Here is a 24,037-nt window from a genome sequence, read left to right on the forward strand (position 1 = left end):
ACTTAGCTATTTTTATAATACAAGTAGTAAAATACTTTTGTGGAAAAAGTCGAACTTTAAAACACATACCTCCTGTTGAAAAAAAATTTCTGGGATGAAATGTTGAACTAAAGTAACATATTTTGAAATTTATAATCAGTTTTTAGAAAGAACTGTAGATTACTACAGTTATTAAAAGATAAATGAAATTTGAATTGGGATTGCTTTTTTTACTGGATATTTCATGGATAATTGATATTTTTTTACAAAAATAAATATGATTGAAAACGTTAGCAATCTTTCAAGATAATATATTGAAAATGGCAGAATTCTGCATTGGGGATTTAATATCAAAATGTTTTTTTTACATATTTTAAAGTTTTATTTAATGTTAATTAAAATCCCGTTGAAAAAATTTTCTGATATGAAATGTTGAATTAAAGTATCATATTTTGAAATTTTAAAAACGTTTTTAGAAAAAAAAGCTTTAATAGATAAATAAAATTTCATTTGGGACTGTTTTTTTCTGTATATTTCAAGTTTTTCTGTATATTTCAAGTATATTGAAAGTTTTATTTAATGTTAATTGAAATAAGAAAATAATAACGTAAAATTTCTATATTTTTAAAAATACATCAATTCTGACTAAAGTGTGGAAAATATATTGAATACTGTAATCTAATATGTAATATTATATGGAATATATTTACTATAAAAATTCAATCTACATTTGTAATGAAAAAACCATTACCTTTGCCAGCTATAAAAAAATTTTCATATAAATCATGAGTGTATTTTAAATATCAAGCGAAGGAAAAGATAATCATGATGTCTTGCCTTATATTTTGATAAAGAAAAAATAATAATCCTAAACTATGAATAACATTATTATCACTCACCTTTGCTGCCAATTTCTATAATCAGAAGTACATTTTATGTTTATCATTAAAATACATATTATTAAAATTTGAATGAGGAGTAAAAAATAGGAGTGTTTCAAATCATATTCATAGTGCTATGCATTTAGACATGTTCAACGTAATATGATTATTATCAATATAAGTGAAGAGTTAATATCTCAATGCGATTGTTACAGACTTTTAAAAATGTGATTTAAAATTGAACTGCTCATTTTATTTTTCGTTTAGTTAAAATGAAGGGGACTGAAATGACAGAGTTGAACCTAATATTTTCATCTAGTATTATAATAATATTTTAATGCTAAGTACTCATTTCAGAAAACATTCAAATAGGCGTACTATAGTTTATTTATGCATTCATATGTAAGGTTGCAGTACTAGGATCTAAAAACACTCTAGAATGGCATGAAAGGCTTTATTTTATTATCGTACTGTATTGGAACGACCACCTTATCTGAATTACTCGAATAAAATTTACTTTTCTATTTGGTTCATATTTAAATCGAAGGTTTGTTTTAAAGATGTAATTGAAACATAGAAGATGTAGAGGCTGTTGGTTGCGACAGCTGAGATAGCATGAAAACCGAGGTAGAAGGATCGAGTATTGGATCGAAGACCGAAGGTAGGAGGACGAACCGGAATAGTTCCTGCGCGGATGAATACCGGCGGAAAAGTACAACCGGCGGCCGAGGCAGGGAGTGAAGAGGCTGATGTCCAGTACTTAAGCAGATGACAGTTTGCCTTCAAAAGATTTTTTAACTTCGACATCCCACATTATGACATATACAGTTCCGATGAATCGGTAAGTGGCGCTTCGCGCCAAAGGCCGAGATAAACTACATTTCCAGCATTCCAGCATTCCTTCAAAAGAGTTGTTGTGCAGCGTCCGAAAACCTCGTACCGATATTCCGTTTCTACCCGGTGACGCCCGCCTGCAGTATGAGATGTTTACAATCAAAAGTTTAAGTTTTAATTGTTCTTTTAATAACAACTTTTAATGTTTTTAACGAATAACCTGTTAATTGGAGTTTTATGAGTTTCTTAATGATGTTATCTTTTACAATCAGAGAGGATGTTTCCTTGCCATATTGTTTCATTTGACGTCTTACATTCCCATCACCGAAACCTATACAATTGGTGACCCGGACGTGAAACCTATACAGAAGACAAGGTCAATTAAGATAATGTCTTGAAGACAAAGATTTGCTCTAATTAATTTGGCACCCCCGATAAAAAAGAGTGGGATAACATATGAGTAGATGGGTTACAAGCTGTAACCAGCAAAATTGTGGCAGGTTTACATTTCTGCATTAATACGGATATAAACTCTTCAAAATTTGTACTACGTAACAGGGGTTAATGATGCAATGTTTAATTAAAATCTTTATGTGAGATTATAATGCGATTTAAAGGTTTAGTTATTTCTTGTCACCCGGTATGTGTAAAAAATTTATTCAAGAATTATTTGATACTTAAAGCATATATGTGAAGCAAAACATATTTTAAATGAGAAATTTTTCGTTAATTCTCTCTTTCACCTTTTTACGGAGCAGTGTTTCTAGCTTATTTTTTAATAGTAAATGACAAAATTGTAAGAGAATACTAACTTACATTAGAACATAAATCAATGTTATTCAGCGCATGGTTAGAGAATTAAGCTCAATGTCATAAAATTTAGGATATGTAGAAAATGACACTCATTTTTCAACAAAAAATGGTCAGCCACCCACAGCAAGTGTGTCACAGGAATGCCTCCATAAAATTATCACCGTTCCCTGGTCTACTCTATCCCAGATTTGTAACGGAGCGAAACTATATGAGACCACATGGGACGGCAAGTTGAACAGTCTCCGAGTTTAGTTAATTTAGCATTATTTGAACAGCAACTGTTAAATGTGAGATTCTGTTGCACACCATAAAGAACTTGTATGCCTCAATGCTAGACCGCACTCTGCTCTCACGCTAGAGATGATCTAAGAGGATGCAAAAATCTCAAGGAGGGATTTGCATTTTTCTGCAATAAATGGCAATTTTGCTTTGAATTTTTAAACATTTACTATTATCAAAGTTGTAATTGTGTAAGAAGAATTTCTTTATAAAGAAATAATTTCAGTGAAAATAATAACAAATATATTTTTTACTTTAAAAAGTAATTAATATTTTCATTTAAATGTAAAATGTTTGGTATATTTTTTAGTAAACAGAAAAGAAAGTGATTTTTTAAAAATGTAACCAACTTACTGTTGAACACTCGATTGACTGAAAGCAAAATAGAAAACAATACATATACATTATCAAAACATACTATTAAAATAACTAGTTCAAAATCGTTTAATTCTAATAATACTCAAACATAGTAATTAACTCAATTAGTGTACAAATATTTTTTTTTCTCAATCATTAAATCACGTTAAATCTACTCAATTTTTTTTTTTATTATCTACAAAGGTGATTTTCTTAAATGTCTTTTCAGTAAACAATTTAAATGGTTTCAACTTAAAAAATACCAATAATTTAGTATTTATGAAGTTTAAAATTAATACTGAATTATTAAATGGATATATTATTATATGTGTCGCTTAAGTTCGAAATAAATAATCAAAGTTAAGCAATTTTAAAAATTCGTTTGTCTCTTTCAAAAATATAAATTTACGGATATTACATAAATTTATTGAAATGCATTTATATAGTCAATTTCTTAATACCTAATCTGTTAAAAAAAATTATTTTCATATTTTTAAAAAGCAGATTAATTTTTACAAAACTTTTTTGTTTACATTTAAAATGATGATTCCTAACAGTTTTTATGCATTAATATCAGTTTTGCATTTCAAAATATTCACTGATGTTCATTTTAGAAGGAAAAATAGTTTCATTTTTTTATAAAAAAATAAATAAAAAGAATAAATATAAAGTTAAAAAGGAATTAATATACAAATATTTTTCAGTGTCTGTTTGCTACTGTTAATGTTACTTTGCTCGCAATATATCCTGAATTAATTTTAAAACAAACTGGCAAATCCATATAACTATTGGAATTTTACAGCAGTGTGTTGTATAGGATTGTGTTAATTTACGAATTAAATTATGAATACAAAATTATGCTACTGAACTACAGACCAATAATTTAAAAATTAATTACAAAAAAAATACTTACAGCCACAGAAGAAATCTGTTATTGAAAAAAGAAAGCAAGAACACTTTAAACAATTTTTATTTTAAACTTGATATTTAAATCATTGCACAACTTTTGTAATTTTTTTGTTTCAAAATTAAAAAGTAATATATTTAAAAATAAACATTTAACTTTAGTCTAAGAAAACTGATATAAAAACTCACCGCTAACTGCTTGATCCGCTGGAAAATAAATATATTTTTTTCTCATCCATACATGTTGAAAAAGTATGAAAAAATTAGCTTTATTTAACTATAAAAGTTAGTTACTTATATCAGCTATTACAGATTTGAAGTCGTTTTTAGATGGAATGATTGACGTTAAAAATAAATAATGGCATGATGAATATAAAAACATATAAGTCATTAAAACTCATACTACAAACAAGTAAATATAGACATAAAATAAATAAAATATAGTCGTAAATATAGTCTTCTGTGTTTCTAAAAGCTAACACGTTTTTAAAAACTAACATGTTTGTAAAAACTAATATTTCTAAAATATTACATGTAACATACCAAATCTATGAACTATAATTTATAAACATTATTTAGTAAGTTTTTAACTTTCACGTAATAGTTATTTACTATTTGATTATTAGTGATGGAAAACAGATTATTGTGATCTGCTTTCTCAAAAACAAATCATGCAAATTTTGGCTTACATTTTATCCAAGTTTGCTAGCAAAAATGTTTCAGAATTTAACAAGTGATTAAAAATCCATGATTGCACGTGCTCTATTTTGCTGCACTGTAGCGGAAACCATGTTTATAAGGTCTGAAGCATATTTGTTTGCATAAAACATGAACAGAATTACAATTTAAACTGAAAAACTTTTAAAAATATTTAAACTATTCTACAAATCAATTTTAATTAGATATTAGAGTAAAAATGTTTAATTTTTAAACCAATACGAAATTATATGAACCGCTTCATTAAAAAATATATGTTTATATTTAATAACGCACTAAATTAAAATACATAAACTAAATTTAGAGATCTTCATTGTACATAGCTATATTCAGTGGCAACTTTTTCAAAAATAAATATAAGTTCGAAATGATATATATACAGTGGTGGCCAAAAGTGTGGACATTTTTTGAAAGTTTCATGTTTTTCAACTTTGTGTGCTTGTTGAATATATTAATTTTCACTTAAATACAAACATTTATATATCAAATTGTGGAAAATTTAATGTAAAATTTAATAATAACTACAGTATTACACTATCTGTATTACAAAAAAAGTTATGCAACTAATAGTAAGATATATCTTAGATTTGCATTTTTGTAAAGTGATAATTACACAATCAATACTTAGCAGGATAACCCTTATTTTTTAAGACAACTTCACAGCGTCTTTTCTCGAGTGAACGAGTGTTTGGAGTTCATCTTTCATAATCACATGGTGCCAAGAATCAATTATAGCTTCAATAAGTTGTCTTTTATTGGATGGACGTTTTTTTCGTACAAGAATTTTCAAACGTCGCCACAAATTTTCAATTGAATTGAGATTAGGGCTGTTTTCTAATATATATGTAATATATATGTAATATATCTATGCCTTTATTCTGAAACCATGGTTTGCATACTTTTGCTGTGTGGCATAGAGCTGAATCTCGCTGAAAATTAAATGGTGCGTTGTTGGGGAAAATGTCCCTGATGGAAGGTATCAATTTCGGTCTCAGGGCAGTTTCGATGTATTTTTTGGCATTCAGGATACCATCAATCACTTGAATTCGGCCCACACCATCTGCAGACATACATGCCCAAATTATGACATTTGTTGGATTTTTTGTAGTTGCTTGAATGCAACCAGGATGAAGTGCTTCACCTGCTCTACATCTCACGTATTTTCTACCATTTCTTCCAAAGAGCAATATTTTACTCTCATCACTCCAGATTACTTGCTTCCATTGATTTTCTGACCATTTAATGTGTTCTTCTGTCCACTTAACTCGTTTTTCGCATTGCTTTTGATTTAAAAATGGTTTTTTTCCTTGGAATTCTAGCTTGTAGTCCAAATCCTGATAACCTTCTTCTTACTGTTCTTGAACTTACTGCAATACCCACTGCATTCATTTCACATCTAATGGCATCTGATGAAATTTTTCTATCTTGAAGGCATAGCCGTTTAATTTTTCTATCGATAGAAGCACTTGAGCATTTTTTTGGGCCTGATTTGACATCCTGAATGCCAAAAAGTACATCGAAACTGTTCTGAAACGAAAATTCATACCTTCCATCAGGGACCTCTTCCCCAACAACGCACCATTTATTTTTCAGCAGGATTCAGCTCCATGCCACAAAGCAAAGGTATGCAAAGCATGGTTTCAAAATAAAGGCATAGATATATTACCATGGCCAGGAAACAGCAATGATCTCAATCCAATTGAAAATTTGTGGCGACGTTTGAAAATTCTTGTACGAAAAAAACGTCCATCCAATAAAAAACCACTAAGTGAAGCTATAATTGATTCTTGGCACCATGTGATTATGAAAGATGAACTCCAAACACTCGTTCACTCGATGAAAAGACGCTGTGAAGTTGTCTTAAAAAATAAGGGTTATCCTACTAAGCATTGATTGTGCTAAGTATCACTTTAGCTAAGTATCACTTTAAAAAAAGGCAAATCTAAGATTGATCTTACTATTAGTTGCATAACCTTTTTTGTAATACAGATATTGTAATACTGTATTTGTTATTAAATTTTACATTAAATTACCTTTAATTTGGTATATAAACTTTGTATTTAAGTGAAAATTAATATATTCTACAAGCACACAAAGTTGAAAAACATGAAACTTTCAAAAAGTGTCCACACTTTTGGCCACCACTGTATATATATANTTATAATACATTCAACCACAATCAATTTTTTATTAATATATATATATATATATATACATTGGAAAATATTATTTTAGTTCAAAGGTTTAAAGAATTTGCATACCTCCTCCGACGACATCTACAAGTTTAAAGAAGTAAAATGAATTACTACTATAACTTCTTAAGGAAAAAAAACAATAAAAAATGCATTACCTGTACCAAAGAAAATAATTCTTACTAAAATTCTATACTCTGAGCAGTTTGTTGTACAAAGTACTTAAAGTTACATTTATTTTATATCGTTGTTATTATAAATATTATTATTTTGTATTCATTGGTTTGTTACGATTACATCGAAAGGATTCAGTGCAAACTGGGAAAAATATAATTGAATTTAAATGTTTTGAATCTGCTTAAATGGCATCAACTTTGTGTTAAATTATCATGTTATTATATTGTGAAATGTAATAATATTATAAATGTGTGCAGTAAGACCTCGTTTATCCGAATCCCTTTCATTGCGAAAGCTGCTTTCTATCAATGTCGTTCCTGAAGATGTAATTTGTTCATTCATGAACATATTTATGTATTTTATTTCTGTTATATGTTCTGATACTTTTTTTTAAATAAAACGTTTTCGTTAACCAGCTCCGAAAAAAAATCATGCCACTTTCCTACTTTCTGTGATCCTATTATTATTAGAAGAATATCTCTTTACCAAGCGCATTGTATCCTATACATTAATCTAACCATCTGATGGCAGAAATACCACAAGTGCATCTATGGATGCAATTTTGACACCAATCGTATATCCAGGTTTCATTAATAATTGATTTCTGTGTTGTTCTAAATTATTTGCATTCAGTTATGCTTGTTTTGAGACACTGCATCAAAATACAATTTCTAATTCAATTACATTTCCTTGAATAAAATGACAGGTTTAGAAATATAAACTAAAAATTTAAAAACGTAACAAGCATTTTTACAGTTAAATATTAATCATAAGCAATGGAGACACGTCAAAACTACATAGAACAGATCATTTTATTCGAGTGACGAATAAGAGTTTTGTTAGCGAATGAAGTCGGAAATTTAGAAAACTAAATTTAAATAGCTTAAAACACTAGTTTATTAATGAGCAGAGTTTGTTTATGAAATTACATTAATTAAATTACTCAAACAAATAATGTTATTAATGCAATCCAAATATTGCAATTTTGCACTATATTTACGGTGAAAATTACTTTAGATGGATCTTTGGAATCGATGCGCTTCATTCTTTTCTAGTTTACAACGATCTGTGCTAAATTTATGCAATGCATATTTTAATTATATTTGTAGTTTCAACATTTCTGTATCCGTAATTTTTTTCAAGAATAATAATGCTGAAACTTTAGAAAATTACTATCACCTTGTATGACATACTGAAAATTTATTCGCTATGGTTTATTATACTAACATTAGATATTATTTGACCAGTAAATTTTACGTTTTTGGAATTAAAAATAAGTTAACGCCAGCAGTCTTAGAATTATTATTTTATAATCAATATTACTTTCTTTCATTTAAGTAACCTAATCATAAAATATTTAAGCAAAATGTAATGTATTTAAATTGCTTGTTCTCTTAAAATTAAATTAATTTTATGTTTATAGTTTTGAGGCATGTAATTAGAAAAGAAATTGCAAAGTGAGATTGGTATTAAGACAAATAGCATAAATATTATGATTAAATTTAGTACAACATTACATGTGGAATGTTTCTATAGTAATTAAAATAAGTGTAGAGTTCCAGAAACTTCCTGTAACATATTATGAAACTCCGTTGAATGTGTTAAAATAAAACAAAATAATTGTAATGCTTACTATTAATTAATGTTTGAGCTGAAATATAATATTAAAAATCATTGGTCATAAAAAGTGTGATGAATCATTTAAATTTTGAAACAATTAAGTATTTTTTTATATAAAAAATATTGTGAGTATAATTTTTTAAGAAATTTTTCGATGGACTCTCGATAGACATTCAATAAAACAAGTTTAGCAGATCAAAATCAGATTTTTTGATTCTAGAAGTATTATGAAATTTCGCCTTATAAAATTATTTAATAGTCTAATTTAGAAATATAGTCTAATTTTTAAATATTTTCTATTTATTATTAAAATATAAGTACTTACCTCCTCCAAAGATATCTAAAAATAAAAATATTTTTTCAAATTGTTAAAGTAATAACATAAATTTGATGCTGACAGAAACCATAGACTAAACAGGTTAGAAAATAAATATATGAGTAAAAAAATATAATTTCAAAGTTACGAGATGGCTCTTATTTTTTAAAACTACGGCATGTCTGTCCCTTTAATTTTATCATTTGATCATAAAATAAAGTTCATATTCAAATACTAGGGATGAAATCATTTAAAATAAGGAAAATAAATGAGGAGTTTAAATAAAAACTGAACTAAAATACAAAATTAGAAAAATATCTCAAAAAGCTGTCATATGCAAGCAATATTTTTTTACCTTTTAAAAATTCACAAGTCACTTGTGTTTCACTCTTAAATTTGTTAACAAGAAATTTGAATACTTTTATTCTAATCAAAAAGTGAAATCCACTTGGAGAAAGAGTTTATTGCCAAAATCTTATTAGAAAAAAATTGTGTTGTGCTATTCTAAGTGAAAACTGAATACTTATAGTTATAATGTAACTTCGTAAATAGAAAAATTGGAGTTTCGCTTAGTGAAAATTTAAAAAAATGAGTCATTTAGCATTTAGAAGTAAAATAAAAATAAAAAAAAAACTTATAAGGAACTAAAATAATGCGTAGAATATTGTACTTACTTCCTGAAACAAGAAAGAAATAAGATGACATTTAAAGAAAAGAAAACAGAATAACATACGTTTAAAGAAACTTTATTTTTATTTTCCAAAATGATTTTTTTTCCAGTTAAATTGTAATTGATAAGATTATCGTATACAATACGATGTTAGGTGCAGTAATTTTTTTACATTGCAATACATAATAATAAATTAAAACATTGTAATACATTGTATTTATATAATTACAAGTAAACAAAGAGAAATATATTTATTTCTGAAAATCAATCACTGTCTGAAAAATCACCACTTAAAAGCATCTCGTATAACACATCCAGTGATTTTTTAGATGAATGATAAATAGTTCAATTTCTCAAGGTTTATTGCCAATTCTTAAAAAATCCTTATTTAAATGTCGTTATTATAATATGCTATGCATGTTGTGACACAGTTTCGCCTTATTTTAATGTTACTTACATAAGATTAAAATATTTTAACTACTAATTAATATTGTTATTTCGTTAATTCATTTATTCGACTTCATTTAGAAAAAGAAAAGATAAACCTTGACATGACAAATTAGTTATTTTTCTATTAGCTAGCTCTTTGAATTTTATAAAAACTTTCTATGTCTCTAGTTGATGACTTTGAATTTTTAATTTAAACATAAAATTTTTTGGTATAAAAGAAAATGAAACATTCAAATTTTTGTTTTATGAAATTAAGACTAGATAATGAACCAAATTAAATAACATTTTAAATATCATAAATCTGCTAATATACGAATGTGTATATGTATTATTCAAATAAGTGTTATTGTGCGATAAGCATTATTTAAACCATGCGTATTTTTTTAAATACAAAAATAAATAAACGCAATTAAAAAAATGAAACATTAAGTGTTTTAGATTTAAATTATATATTCTGTCTACTGTGATTTTTTTTTGCTTGAGGAAGAATGTATGTAAACAGGGATACAAAACCAGTTATATAACTTATAACATTAAATAATACATAATAACTCTGTAGTTAATGTTTTCTTACCAAGAAGGCCGGCTGAAAAACATGTAAATTTGTTGATAATCTACAATAATTTATTGTAAAAGCATTTTGCAACATAAAACAGGTCAATAATTTTAAACACTAAGCTTTAATATTAAGAAAAATATGAAATTACGCAATTAAATAGTAGTTTTTTTTTACTGAAAATACATTTGAAGCTCGGTGCAAAAGCTGAAAAATGAGGAATTGTAATACAAAGTGAACTTATTTTAATAGTACATATATAAAAATTAAGTCAAAAACAAAATTTTCCTGAGTCGTAACAAGCATTTGTGCTCAATTTAAAGCTGACTATAAAATCACTGTGCTTAATTTGTAAAAAGTGTTGAAATGCGCTGTTCTAAAGTTCAGTACTGCCTTTAAAATGACATCTTATTTAAACTGAGATGTTTTATTGTCTTATTTATACTTTGAACCCTTCGCCTGCTACAAGGAAATGTATCTAGTATTTATTAGTGCTTCAAAAAGAAACTTAAAATTAGTTTTTGACCCTTAATGTGAGTCCCTTTTTTATTTATTATTTACAAACATTAAAGGTACATAGGATAAGGATTGTGTCTACCATGTATGCAAGATATAACTTATTTTAACTTACCTGTGGTATACATTTCAAATACTTTAAATATTTTTATACGCATATTTTCCAACTTTTTAAAACAATTACTATGTCATTAGTTTCAAATGAAAACTCATTCATTCCCCAAATTATTGCTCTAATATTTTAAGAAAACAATAGCACAAATAAAGAGCCCTGGCTATGAATGCAACGAGGATTTCATTTAAAGATTAAATGTAGCAAGAAAAGGGTTAAATTTGCATATTAAGGTATCACACTGTCTGACGCAGCCTATTGGTCATGAATTTATCTTAAAAACAATAGTACTTGATCTCGTTTTTCTCCCCTTTAATCTTAAGAAGATTTCAAATAATTAAGAAAAATTGAAAATAATTTAATCATTAGATAGTAGTAATTTATCAATTGATAAAAGAACACAAGTTTATATTTTACTAATTCCATATTTAAGAAGAAAAATTAACTTGCGTATTTACAATAAAATATTTCACTATTATTCTGCTGAATAAGATTTTGTTCAACTGAAATCTGCGCCAGCAGTTTAATTAAACGCATAGGAAGGACATAGGAAGGAATTTAAACAAAAACATATAAAATCTAATGGTACTTTCTTAGAAACATTAATGTTCCTAAATATGCACTCAATTTTTTACTCTGTCTTTGGCAAAGGAACATAGCTTTTGTTTCACACTAAGGTTTTAATTAAGGTTTTAATTAAGGTTAAGGTTAAATTTAAGGTGAAGGTTAAATATACAGTGAATTCGCGATAACTCGAATCTGATAGGACTGACGAAAACCTTCGACATATCGGAAGTTCGACTTACCGTTAATTTCGGTTTTGGAGTTTCAAAATATTGTCGGATTATTTAATTAATGCTTATTAATCACAAATCTTCTAAATGCTTACAATATTTAAGTTCATTTTTCTGACAAGCCATTTACAATAAGACTGTTTGAAGCACTTTATGATACCCTGGTCCATCGGCTGCAACTTTGCTGTTGTGTTTGGCGGGAGAAACTGCAAGTTTACTGCTTTCAAATTAGGTAGATCACTATGCGCTGTGCATTTATCCATAAAGAGTATCACTTTTCTTTTTTTAGCGAAGAATTTCCGATCCAATTTTCTTACATAGTCTTCAAATAAAACTGATGTCATCCAAAACTTTTTGTTAGACTTGTAATCCAAAGGATACGTTTTTACATTCTTGAAACATCGGGGATTTCGGTATTTTCCGATAACAAGTAAGGGCAATTTCTCTGTCCCAGACGCATTTCCTCCAACTAGGACAGTCAAACGTTCCTTGCTCATTTTACCCCCTGAGCAGTTTTCATCCTTAAACATCATAGTCTTATTTGGAAGACATTTAAAAAATAAACCCATTTCATCAATATTGAAAACATCATTTTAACTGTATCCTTGAAGTAAATTTGGTAACGTTTCATTTAACCACTGTTCACATACTTCAAGAGGGACAGCTTTAGCTTCTCCATGAAGAGTGCGAAAGACATTGTGTGTGTGTTACAAAGGAAGGGACAAGATATCAGCTTCTAGTTTTTTTTTTCTTGCTTCAAAAGATCCAAAAAAATCGAGTTAAAGGGAGTAAAATTCGAGTAATCGAGAATAATTAACATGAAATTGAAGATAAAAGGGTCGGGACCTCATAAAAAAATCGAGTTATAGTAATATTCGAGTTATCGTACTTCGAGTTATAGCGAATTGACTGTAGTTACAGATTTACAAAAGCGTCAGTTACATTACGAAACCATGCAATCAGAAAAATTAGATTATACTATAATGTGATATTTACAAAAACGGTGATTTGTAATTTTATTTTTTCTGATAACGTAAGTGCTAAATTTTCACTCCCATTATTTACATGAGCTAAGACAAATATTTTGAAGGTTATGCAACTGGTTTAAAATTAAATATTTTAAACAACTTCAATTGCGTAATGATTCCTCAATATAAAATAATTAATTTAGGAATTGTAAATATAATTCATGAAATACTCACGCTTCTTCTTTTTAGCTAGAATAAATTAACATAAAAATGTAATTTATAAAAAGTATATATATAAATTAATTAAGAAACAGACTTATAATAATGAAAGAGATAACTATAAACTCCTCCGTCCCGCAATGGACTGATCGTTAAGACACTGTTCCCAGCAGATCACCGAGGTCAAGCACCACTGGCTGCGGTCAGTGTGCGGGTGGGTGACCACTTGGATCAGTCTGCGTAGGGACCGAGGGTGTGCGGTATTGGTCCTCGTTAAACAGTTCTACCGTAAAGTGCTCGACTTCGCGCGCAGGTCACTGGGCTACCGAAGCAGGGGTGCCATCCCCTCTGCAGAGGATCAAAATTTGATGGCTTGTCTTCGGATCATCCTCAGGTCCCAGACCGTCACCAATAGCCCATTGTGCAGCTCTAGTGCGACGTAAATTAACTACTACTACTACTATAAACTCCTCCATAATTGAAACGAATGAGCAGATAAGAAAGGTCACATAATTAGCTTTTTTTTTCTTTTCATTTTCTTTCCCTGCTCTTTTACATTGATGCAAATGAAATCGAATGGTTTGTTTCAAATAGTTGCTATTATAAAATAAAGCTGATATTAAGGGGGTCACAGGTTTTCTGAAACAAATACCAGTTTATTTTTATGAAAAATTGAGAGCACTATTTTATAATAAACCAATACTACTACTAATAATAATAATAAATAATATCTAACAAACTAAAGGAAAGAATTTTGAGAATTCCATATTTTCTATGCATGATGAATTCATAATTAGCAAGGATCATGATGTATAAAAGGAAGTAATTAATACCTAATGGTCTTAGTAATATATAGGGGGAATTTGAAGAGATTGCAAAACAATTACACGAATGAAGCACAACTACGGAACCACGCTATATCAATTAATTGCTCTTACTATAACTTAAATCATTGTAAAACTTGTTGTTGTAGATATCAAACAATATAAAGCATGCACATTCTTTATGTTTTAAATATTTATTTTTATCCATATTATCCATATTATGTTCTTTTCCCGGCATAAATTTATATAAAAACTATATCTTTCTAAGAATTTATTTATTAATAAATTGCAGAAACAAAAGAAAAGTGTATTTTTCTCAAACTTAAACTTTGCAATACAATATATCGCATAGTTATAACTTATACACTCAAAAACAATTATAAAATTTCAGTGATAATTAGGATTAAGTTATACACACCTCCAAAAGCATTAGCAACTGCAAATGAAAAAAAAAAAACAATTATTAATTCATAGCATTTAAGACTTATATATTAAGCTCATAATATTAAGCTCTCTAATTTTAGTACATAAAAAGGTTATTATAATACTTACTTCCCGATGTTAAGCCTGTAATTCAAAAATTTAAATGTTATAGAAATTTATTTATATGTAGCAGTGTAAGAGCTAAAAAATAATTAACCTTATGTCTCAGTGCATGATTGATGTGTTTTTGAGTTAAAAGTGTTTCATTATACCAAATTATATATTCACCCTAAATGATGTCTATATTTTAAGAAAAGCTTGAATTATGCTTTTCGTATTAGTTAAAAAAGATTTTGTCAAATGATAGCAAATTTCTTGTATTCTAAAAAATATTTTACGGAGAAAAAACAATAGATGAAAAAATAAATTTATTTTGCGAAGCTTGAAAAGTAAAGTTATGTATTGATTCACTATATCTTAGACATTTGGAAACTTCTAAAAGTTTTGAAGCAATTGAGCTTTTTCTTGTATTCAATATTAAATTTTGTTTCAGTCTAAAGTAAAATCACTTTAAAATTTTAAGCTTTAACTTCTTGACAGATTATTCAATATTTATATATAATCAATCACAATTATAAAATTTCTGAATAAGAATTTCGTTTTAGCGTACTAAAGTCAAGCAAATGCGGATACGTATTGCATTTTTTATTCATAAGCAATAATTGCCTTTACTGCTAAAAAAAACTGACTTATATTAATTATTATTGCAATTTTTTTTTTCATAAATGCAATGCTAAAAATGTGGACTTAGATATGAAAAAAATACATTTAACCAAGCTGAAAAGAAGGTTAATAAAAAGTTCTATTACTGTATGAGTGTTATAAAGTGATTTAACTTAATATCTATATAATATCTTTCAAACAACGAACTTACCCTGTACTCCTGTATTGACTGCAAAAGGAAAATAACATAAAAACTAAGTATTAAAGTTATTGTTAAAAAAAAGCTCTCAATTTAATAAAAATTGTACTTATATCAATAGCTATTTATCTTTTGAGGTTTTTCAACTATAGTCATATTATAATTATTAAATCAAATCATTTTCTAGATAGCTTACTTTGCACTAAGAAGGTAATCAGCAAACATTTTCTTAGTCTTCTGTTCATTTTTTTTTTAGAAAAATTTTTTCATTAAATTTTTTTTAAGTAATTTTAAAAAATTGTATCTTTTATTAACATATTTTACTGCAATTATATCTTACAATTTTTTTGTAATTTTTCATTATGCTCCTAAATTTGATGAAGAAACTCTGAAAAATTTTTTTTAAAACAAAATATAATGAAAAAATGTTTCTACTAGCTGCAGTTTTGAAAAAGTTTTAACTTATTTTTATATTTTTTAGAATTTTTTAGTTTTTAAATTTACTTTTAACATAAAATAAAAGATTATGTACTAAAAAGTAAATCATTTTTTGCGTCATATTGGTGAATCGTAGGAATATATTTATCCAGGTCATTGATTTTAGCAAGCAGGGGAATTTGAAATAATTAACACACACACTGCACAAAATTATCAACAGGATCAGAAGGACTCTTTAAAATTTCGTATTTTTGAACAAATAATTAAATATTCTAAGGAGTTCAATCAGTTTTTTTGAAATTATTAAAAACATATTGTTCCCTATCAAATAAATCAATCAAATAAAAGAAAATAGTATGGTTTTTTTTTCTTCATAAAATTCTTGATTTAGATTACATGAATCACATACTTACCCTTGTCAGCGGTTCCTGTAATGCATTATGATTTACATAATTACATATTGCACTATTTTAATCATATATAAATCAGAAAATATAAATATATATAAAAATTTGTAAAATAATTTCATGAAAAGTACATTACACACTCACCTGTGACTACACCCTCTAAATTATAAATAAAATTCGTATCAGAAATTTATTATAAGTACAAGTAATTGCATAAATGCATAGATAATTGTTCATAATTGTTGCTTTTTCATACTTGTTTAATAATAAAATATGTCAATACAAACTGTTATGCTAATAGACCAAATTTATTAATTGTGTTTCAGTTCTAAAATTATTTTTTCTCTTATTCATTTCAATTTTTTGAAAAAATTTTTCTGTTTAGAAAGGCTCTAAAAACCCACCTTTAACACGCAGGAATTATTATTTTTCTCTACATTATTTTAAAGTATTTATTGTACACATATTTTTAAAATAATTGTAAAATTGAAGTTAAAAATGATCTATGCAACTTTAATAAAATTATTTTGTTACCACATCCTGATATGTCAGTTTTTGTAGTTAAGAGAACCAAAGAATCAAATATAATTTTCAATAATAAATGTATTTATCTTGTGTGAATTGCAACTAAGTTTAATTCTAATCTAAATCAGCATAATATAATTTCATAAATTATTTTAATTCATCATTAGCTTTTGTTGATGTCGAAAATGTTTGATTATAAGAACAATATGTGTGAAATTTTCTTTATATGTTTAGCTTCTATTTTACTTTTAAAGCTCTGATAAACTTTTCACTATGTAACGAAAGAAATGCTAGGCCATTTATCTTTTTCATCAATTATTATTTTTTTATATTGGTGATTCCAGTTTTTCCTCCTTTGCCACGTTTGCCTCCTTTGCCTCCTTTAGCTGCAAATACACATGTAAAAACATTTTTTGAGTCTGCCGTGATTTTAGACAAGAAAGATTTTTTGTTCTCTTTTCCCTAAATAATACGAATTTCCCCATTTCAACTAAGCAAACATATTATCGACAGAAATTTCATTTTTAAATGTTCCGATTTGATTTATTTAAAAACAATTCGCATTGATATGAAAATTATTATTCGAAAACTGTATGTTGGGCCACATTGTTTATAGAGTATTTCATAACTTAAAAAGTTTGATTTAAATATTAACTATGTCTTTTACACATATTTTTAAAATTATTGTAAAATTGAAGTTAAAAATGATCTATGCAACTTTAATAAAATTATTTTGTTACCACATCCTGATATGTCAGTTTTTGTAGTTAAGAGAACCAAAGAATCAAATATAATTTTCAATAATAAATGTATTTATCTTGTGTGAATTGCAACTAAGTTTAATTCTAATCTAAATCAGCATAATATAATTTCATAAATTATTTTAATTCATCATTAGCTTTTGTTGATGTCGAAAATGTTTGATTATAAGAAAAATATGTGTTGTAGTTTTTTTTATTCCTTTGTATGTAATATATTTATTAAAATATTTGTAAAGACTGTTTCATAATTACTTACTTTGGCATTTTCCAGTTTTTCCTCCTTTGCCTCCTTTGCCCCCTTTGCCTCCTTTAGCTGCAAAAGTAAAACAAAATAAACATGATTGTTCGATTTTTTTTTGCAATTAGCAGACAATAACACACATTTAGCACTGTATGTACACATATAAATGCTAGTTTAATTACAAAAATATTAAAAAAAAGCTAATTTGAAATTATTGATCTCTTCAGAGACCTACATTGAGTAGTCTATAATGGCAGGAATATGTCTTTATTTTAGGTATTTTTTCAGATTGAATTTGTTGAATTTTTTTTTAATTTTTGAATTGCGGGAATGCTTCACTTTAGGTCTATTGTAAGAACTCACTACAAATGATTCAGCACAATCAACTAAATAAATTAGAGACATGAATTGTTTTAATTTTTTTCATATATATATCATGAACATCATTCACAATCCTAATCACAATTTTTTCCCCGACTCATCAGTAGCTGACATTTCATACTCTAAGGATATAGGTTTAGCTATAAGCGAAAAATGTTTCCACACTAGTCATTAAAATTTCCTCAAAAGAATTGATTTCATATGCGCTAGGCAAATTTCTCTTGATCAGAAGAGATCATCAAATTCATAAACGTTTCAATTGTTAAAGCAATTTTTTAACACAATTATGATTTTAGAAAAATATTTAGCATACTAATGCGATTTCAATCACATTGTTTGATAAATTTAGACATTAATTTTACCAAATCAATATTACCTTTATTCTAATATTTATTCTAACATCCTATCTAATGAGACAATCCTATCTTATATATACAAAATTGTATGATTGAAGCATTCAACTATAATTACATTTGATACTTTTAACTATGAAACTGTTATCTGTTTCAGTATGAAAAGTGATAATTATTGTTCTGAAATTTAAAATTTTGCTAAATACTAAGTCTATTTTAATGTATATTTACATGAATTTCCAGGACCTCCTCGGCCCGCTCCTCCTCCTCCTCCACCTTAAAAATAAGAAAAAATGTATTTTTTAGCCACACAACTAAAATGCATTTCTTATTTTATAAATTTGATTAACTGAGAAACTGTTACTCTATCTACACCTGTTGCCAAATTATTGTATATCTTGTTTTTATCTTTTAAAATGTTCTCAGCATTATAAAATTAGTGTAAAAATAGAGTTCACCACGAGCAAGGAAAAAATGTTCAGCCAACTTTTAAGTACTCTCAATTTAGTAAGTAGTAAAAAGAAGTACGACCTTACACGTAAGGATTTGGCTAGGGGCGAAAGGAGTAAACGAGAGAGAAACTAAAATAATGCTATCTCTGGTTTCCAATTTATTTATTTACAGTCTTTATTTTCAATGTATATCTTTATGCTGATCAAATCTGTTTTGTAGTTTTTCAAATAATTTTTAAAGGTGACTGAATTTACATGAGGTTTAGAATTTTGTTGGTGGCAGCACTGTAGAAACGCCACTCATTAGTATCGAATCATGTCGCATATGCTACGTGCTAGTTACATACTTTCTATATTTTAGATCAAACAAACTCTTCATATTAGCATGCGCGCATATTGTTTTATGGTTTTTAGATGAACAGTGTATTAAAGGCATTTCGAAGATTGACTAAATATCTGAGTTACCAAAATCCTTTGCTATGTTGCGTAAAATATGCTTTGAACTATTAACATGAATATTTGTTGTTTCTGCATAATATTTAACACATTCGTACTTTTTGAACCTCCAAGTTACAAATTATTGTCTTAAAAATTGTTTCTATTAAAAATTATTTGCCTAATTGCTTAAAAAGGGTAAAGTAAAAATATAGGTAACTGAGTAGATATAATGTAGTATTATGAGATTTTTCCCTTTTAATAAACAATACAACAAAATATTTGATAAATCATTTCGTGGTATGTTCTCAAAAATGAAGAAATTCCATCTGCATAATTTTAATGTAATGTATAATGTTTCTTTTATTTTTTTATACCAAACAAAAATTGAAATAAAATATAAATGTAATTTTTCTTAACTGAATCTCTTATTCTTTTGAAATAAAACCAATTAAAAATCTTACCCCTCCTTCACAATAATAAACTCTAAATTTTCAAACTCTTAACATACTTTTTATAATAGTTGAAGACTTCCTTGAGTTTAAGATCTCCTACTTATAGAAGCCTTCATTTCATAGGACCCCAAAACTACATTTTAATACCTCCTTAATGTCTCTGTTCACGCCTTTTCTTATCAAGTGAAGCTACTACACAACCTTTATGATATTTAAAATAATTTTATCGCAGTTTTTCATTCACATGTAAAAAGCTAAATTTTCTTTTTACTTTGTGAAGTCCAATTCCGTTGATTATAACTGTCCTCAAAAATGTTTTGTAAATTTTGTTTATATTTTTTTTGTTTCCGGTGTAAATTGTTTTGTAATTTAGTCCGTGGCATTAAAGATGATATTAAGGATATATTTTTTGTTTTTGATAGTTCATTTTTATAATAAGAAATGACTCATTTGAAATGTTAGATTAAAATAAATTTCTGTTTTTCATTCCTCTTGTTTTTGCAATATCTTTCTTGAAAGTGAAGGGTAAATCAGAAAAATAAGAAAACAATTTAAAATAAGACTAAATTGAAAATAAAACAAATACAAGAGATACGATTTAAGCAGAAATAAACGTTACAATTTTTTTTACTTACGTCCACCATTTCCAGCTGGAAATGTTAAAATAAAGTTATGAAAACACTGCTTTTTGTATTCCATTGTATTAAATAAGGGTACAAAATTTAAAAGAAAATTAAACCATTTAACTGATTCTTTCAATAAACACAAAATAAATACCAAATGCCTTTCTCACTCTGAAAGAAAAATAAATTCAAAATTATAAATTCATCATAAAAACATATATAATTTGTATGACATTAAAAATATCTCTGAAAAAAGGTATTTAATACATGTTAGTTCCCTATTATGTCACACCCTTATCACTAACAAAGAAGAGAAGGAACTGGATCGGAAATAATTCTAAACACACGTGAAGTTTACAAGAAAATAAAAGTTAAGAAACAAAGCATTGTTGGAAATTTACCTTTGTTGAGTTCGTTAGTTTATCACTGAAGTGTATTTATTATATTCAGACAAATTTAAGCGAATACTTTAATGCATTTAAATATTTTCTAGCCATGCTTTTAGTTAACCATGGTAAAAAATTATGACAATTAGAGCCTAACATAGTAAACATATGTTGAAACTATCTCTGTACTGTCCCAGATTGGGACACAATTTTGGAAATTTTCTGATTTATTAATATTTTTATTTTTTGATATAGCAATGAGGTGCTATTGAGTTTGCAAGGGCTACTAATCCCTCTGCAGATTTAGCCAATATAATTATATTAAACTTCATTTGACTTGTTTTTTTTTTCATAATCTTAATAAGCAGTATGAAAATTGAAATTTTAATTGTCGAATAACTTTACTTATACTTACTACGTATTCTGTAATGATGCACTGAAAATCAGAACATTTAAGATCATAATGTGCAGTTTACAAATGCATAACCTAAAAATCTAACGTACCATCTAACATTCATAAAATATACCATGAAAATCTAACATGCCATCTAACATTCATAAAATATACCATGAAAATCTAACATACCATCTAACATTCATAAAATATACCATGAAAATCTAACATACCATCTAACATTGATAAAATATACCATGAAAATCTAACATTCCATCTAACATTCATAAAACATACAATGAAAATCTTTTCATGCCAAAAAAATGTTCTGATGCATTTTATTAAATAAAACCTTTTTAAATGTTGTTAAATAATTTATGAGATCTATTTTTAAATTATCCAATGATATAATAAACTGAGATAAACAATTATTTTTTAATTTAAATTTCTTCCTGTTATTTATGATCTTCCTTTGCATTGTATAAAAACGATAATTTATCATTGTTAACTATGTTTGTAACGTATGCAGGAAAACAACTTATGTCATTTACGTTGTTTTCCTGCTTATATTAAGCTTCTGAGCAGATAAAAGTATTCTTTAGTTCATTACTACAGGATTCTTAACTTTAAAGCAGCTTTTATAATTCCGACATATTTTTAATTTGCAAAGAAACTGAAAAGCAATTTTTTTTTGCATTTCACAACACAATTTAAATTAGAAAACTCGCTGATTAATAAGAGTTTAACGTGAACTTACCATGAGTAACAAACTTTCCAGCTAAAATGAAGCAAATAATAATTTGTTATAATATTTAAAATACATATATTATAGATTTATTTTTATTATTCAAGACAATAACTAATTAAAACACCTATGGTATAACTTTAGGCATATAAGTAAGTCAAAAAAAATTTCCAATTTTTTTCTTTAAAAAATATCAAATATGCTGGAAATATTTTTAAGATAGCTACTATATCGTAATTCATTAAAAGCATAACTTGTAGTATGAAATTGAATGCCAAATACAATTATTTATTGATGCGCAAAATAATAATATCTAATATTATTATTAGGCAAAAATTATTATGTATTAATATCTATGTATTTATTACTAATATACAGAAATTTCAGAAGGTTATTAAAATAATATATGATTCGTTCAATTTATTTTAATCATAAGTATATTTATTTCCTTCCAGAAATAGAAATCAATGCTTACTATATTGATTTCTATCATTCTCTTTTTCTGTCATTTTCTATCATTGATTTCATATTCTCTATTGATATATGTTTGTGCTCTCCAAAGTAAATTCATATAATATGATGTTTTTTTAAAGGAGAAATTCTTGCACTTAAATTATTTAACTAAATATTTTATACTTAAACTAGATGAAAGTTGAAAAATTGGATTAAAAAATTTCAATTGCATTTGTTCAAGATTAAACAGGGCGCATGCGTCGTCATTGCATGCGTTACTAAATCAAAAGCTGCTGTTTGATAATTTTTCAGAATTCGTTTTTTAAAATTTTATTATGCCTTGAGGTTGGTGAGTTTATTTTTGAGATATAGAACCAGAGAGTTTCTATAAAATACTTCTCGAGCGGTGAAAAAAAAGAGAATTTCGGCATTTCAACAAAGTTTTTGTTTTTCTTGTTTTAATTAAGAATCTGAAAATCCAATCTGCAGTTCACCATTATTAAAAATATGCAAAATAATAACGATGAACTTAAAATAATGTTCAGCAGTTTAAAAAAGTAAATTTAAAATTTTCCTGACATAATTGGATAATATCTATTAAAACAGTAAAAAATACGTAATATTTCAACGCAAATAATAATGTTTTTTAACTATTAAAAAGTAAAAGTACTTACTGACTCTGTGAACTATAAATTAAAATTTAAAATTAGATACAAGGTACATAATAAATTTTAAATTGAAATATTTTATGTAACTTTCAATACAACTCAGCAAATATTTTTTCTTCATATATATATATACATATATATAGCACATTTTAACGACATAGTTATCTTTTTATATTTGTAATAGCAAGATTGAACCAAGCTGTTTTTATCGCTTTGTTTTATATCATTCATGATGCTCTATCACGATTCTTTTCGCATAATAAATGAATGTTCAAATATCGGCTAGTAATATCAGCTAGTAGTTCAAACATCTTGGCGAATCAATATTTAATCATACTGATTTTTGCTGCTTTATTTACTAATTATAAGACAATAAAAAATAAATCTATTATATTAACTGTTGAGAGGTAAATTTGAACCAAATGTAGAAAAAAAAACACGGAGAGAAAAAAATATTGAAATATTTATCATTATCGTCCTTATGTCATTAGGAAAATAGTTTTATATACCAAATTCTGAGAAAAATTGCAGAAATATTTATTTCTATAGTTCTAGCCGTGTAAAGAAAACGAAGTTTGTTGGATACAATAGTAATTTTTTATTTTTTTTTATATATACCTTCTACTATTTTAAGGCATGTCTATTGAAAAAGTATACAAATGTTGTTTACATTTCTAATATGAAAAGTTTATAGAAAAATGAAAGTTCAGAAAAATTGCACGTTGCAACATTTTTAATTATTAAAATAGTTCTAAATGAAAATAATAATAAAACAATCGATTAAAATAAATCTTA

At 26.6% G+C, this 24,037-nt stretch overlaps 2 long non-coding RNA genes across 2 annotated transcripts; both read right to left on the reverse strand.

Annotated features, from left to right (window-relative positions):
- Positions 1-875: 875 nt before the first annotated feature.
- LOC122270496 (uncharacterized) lies at positions 876-9,743 on the reverse strand. The gene is made up of 7 exons (XR_006225832.2): positions 9,081-9,743; positions 8,769-8,786; positions 7,028-7,042; positions 4,239-4,256; positions 4,057-4,071; positions 3,141-3,158; positions 876-893 (listed from the first exon to the last, which is right to left on the reverse strand). It is a non-coding gene; the product is annotated as an uncharacterized lncRNA (long non-coding RNA).
- Positions 9,744-10,746: 1,003 nt separating this feature from the next.
- LOC122270497 (uncharacterized) lies at positions 10,747-23,262 on the reverse strand. Its single transcript, XR_011637317.1, has 13 exons — positions 23,249-23,262; positions 22,134-22,154; positions 21,401-21,418; positions 20,609-20,623; positions 18,863-18,907; positions 17,913-17,969; positions 16,515-16,529; positions 16,377-16,391; positions 15,538-15,555; positions 14,733-14,747; positions 14,599-14,616; positions 13,372-13,386; positions 10,747-10,777 (listed from the first exon to the last, which is right to left on the reverse strand). It is a non-coding gene; the product is annotated as an uncharacterized lncRNA (long non-coding RNA).
- Between the last annotated feature and the right edge of the window lie 775 nt (positions 23,263-24,037).

Source organism: Parasteatoda tepidariorum, chromosome 7 (assembly GCF_043381705.1).
Source record: "Parasteatoda tepidariorum isolate YZ-2023 chromosome 7, CAS_Ptep_4.0, whole genome shotgun sequence".
NCBI classification, from domain to species: domain Eukaryota; kingdom Metazoa; phylum Arthropoda; class Arachnida; order Araneae; family Theridiidae; genus Parasteatoda; species Parasteatoda tepidariorum.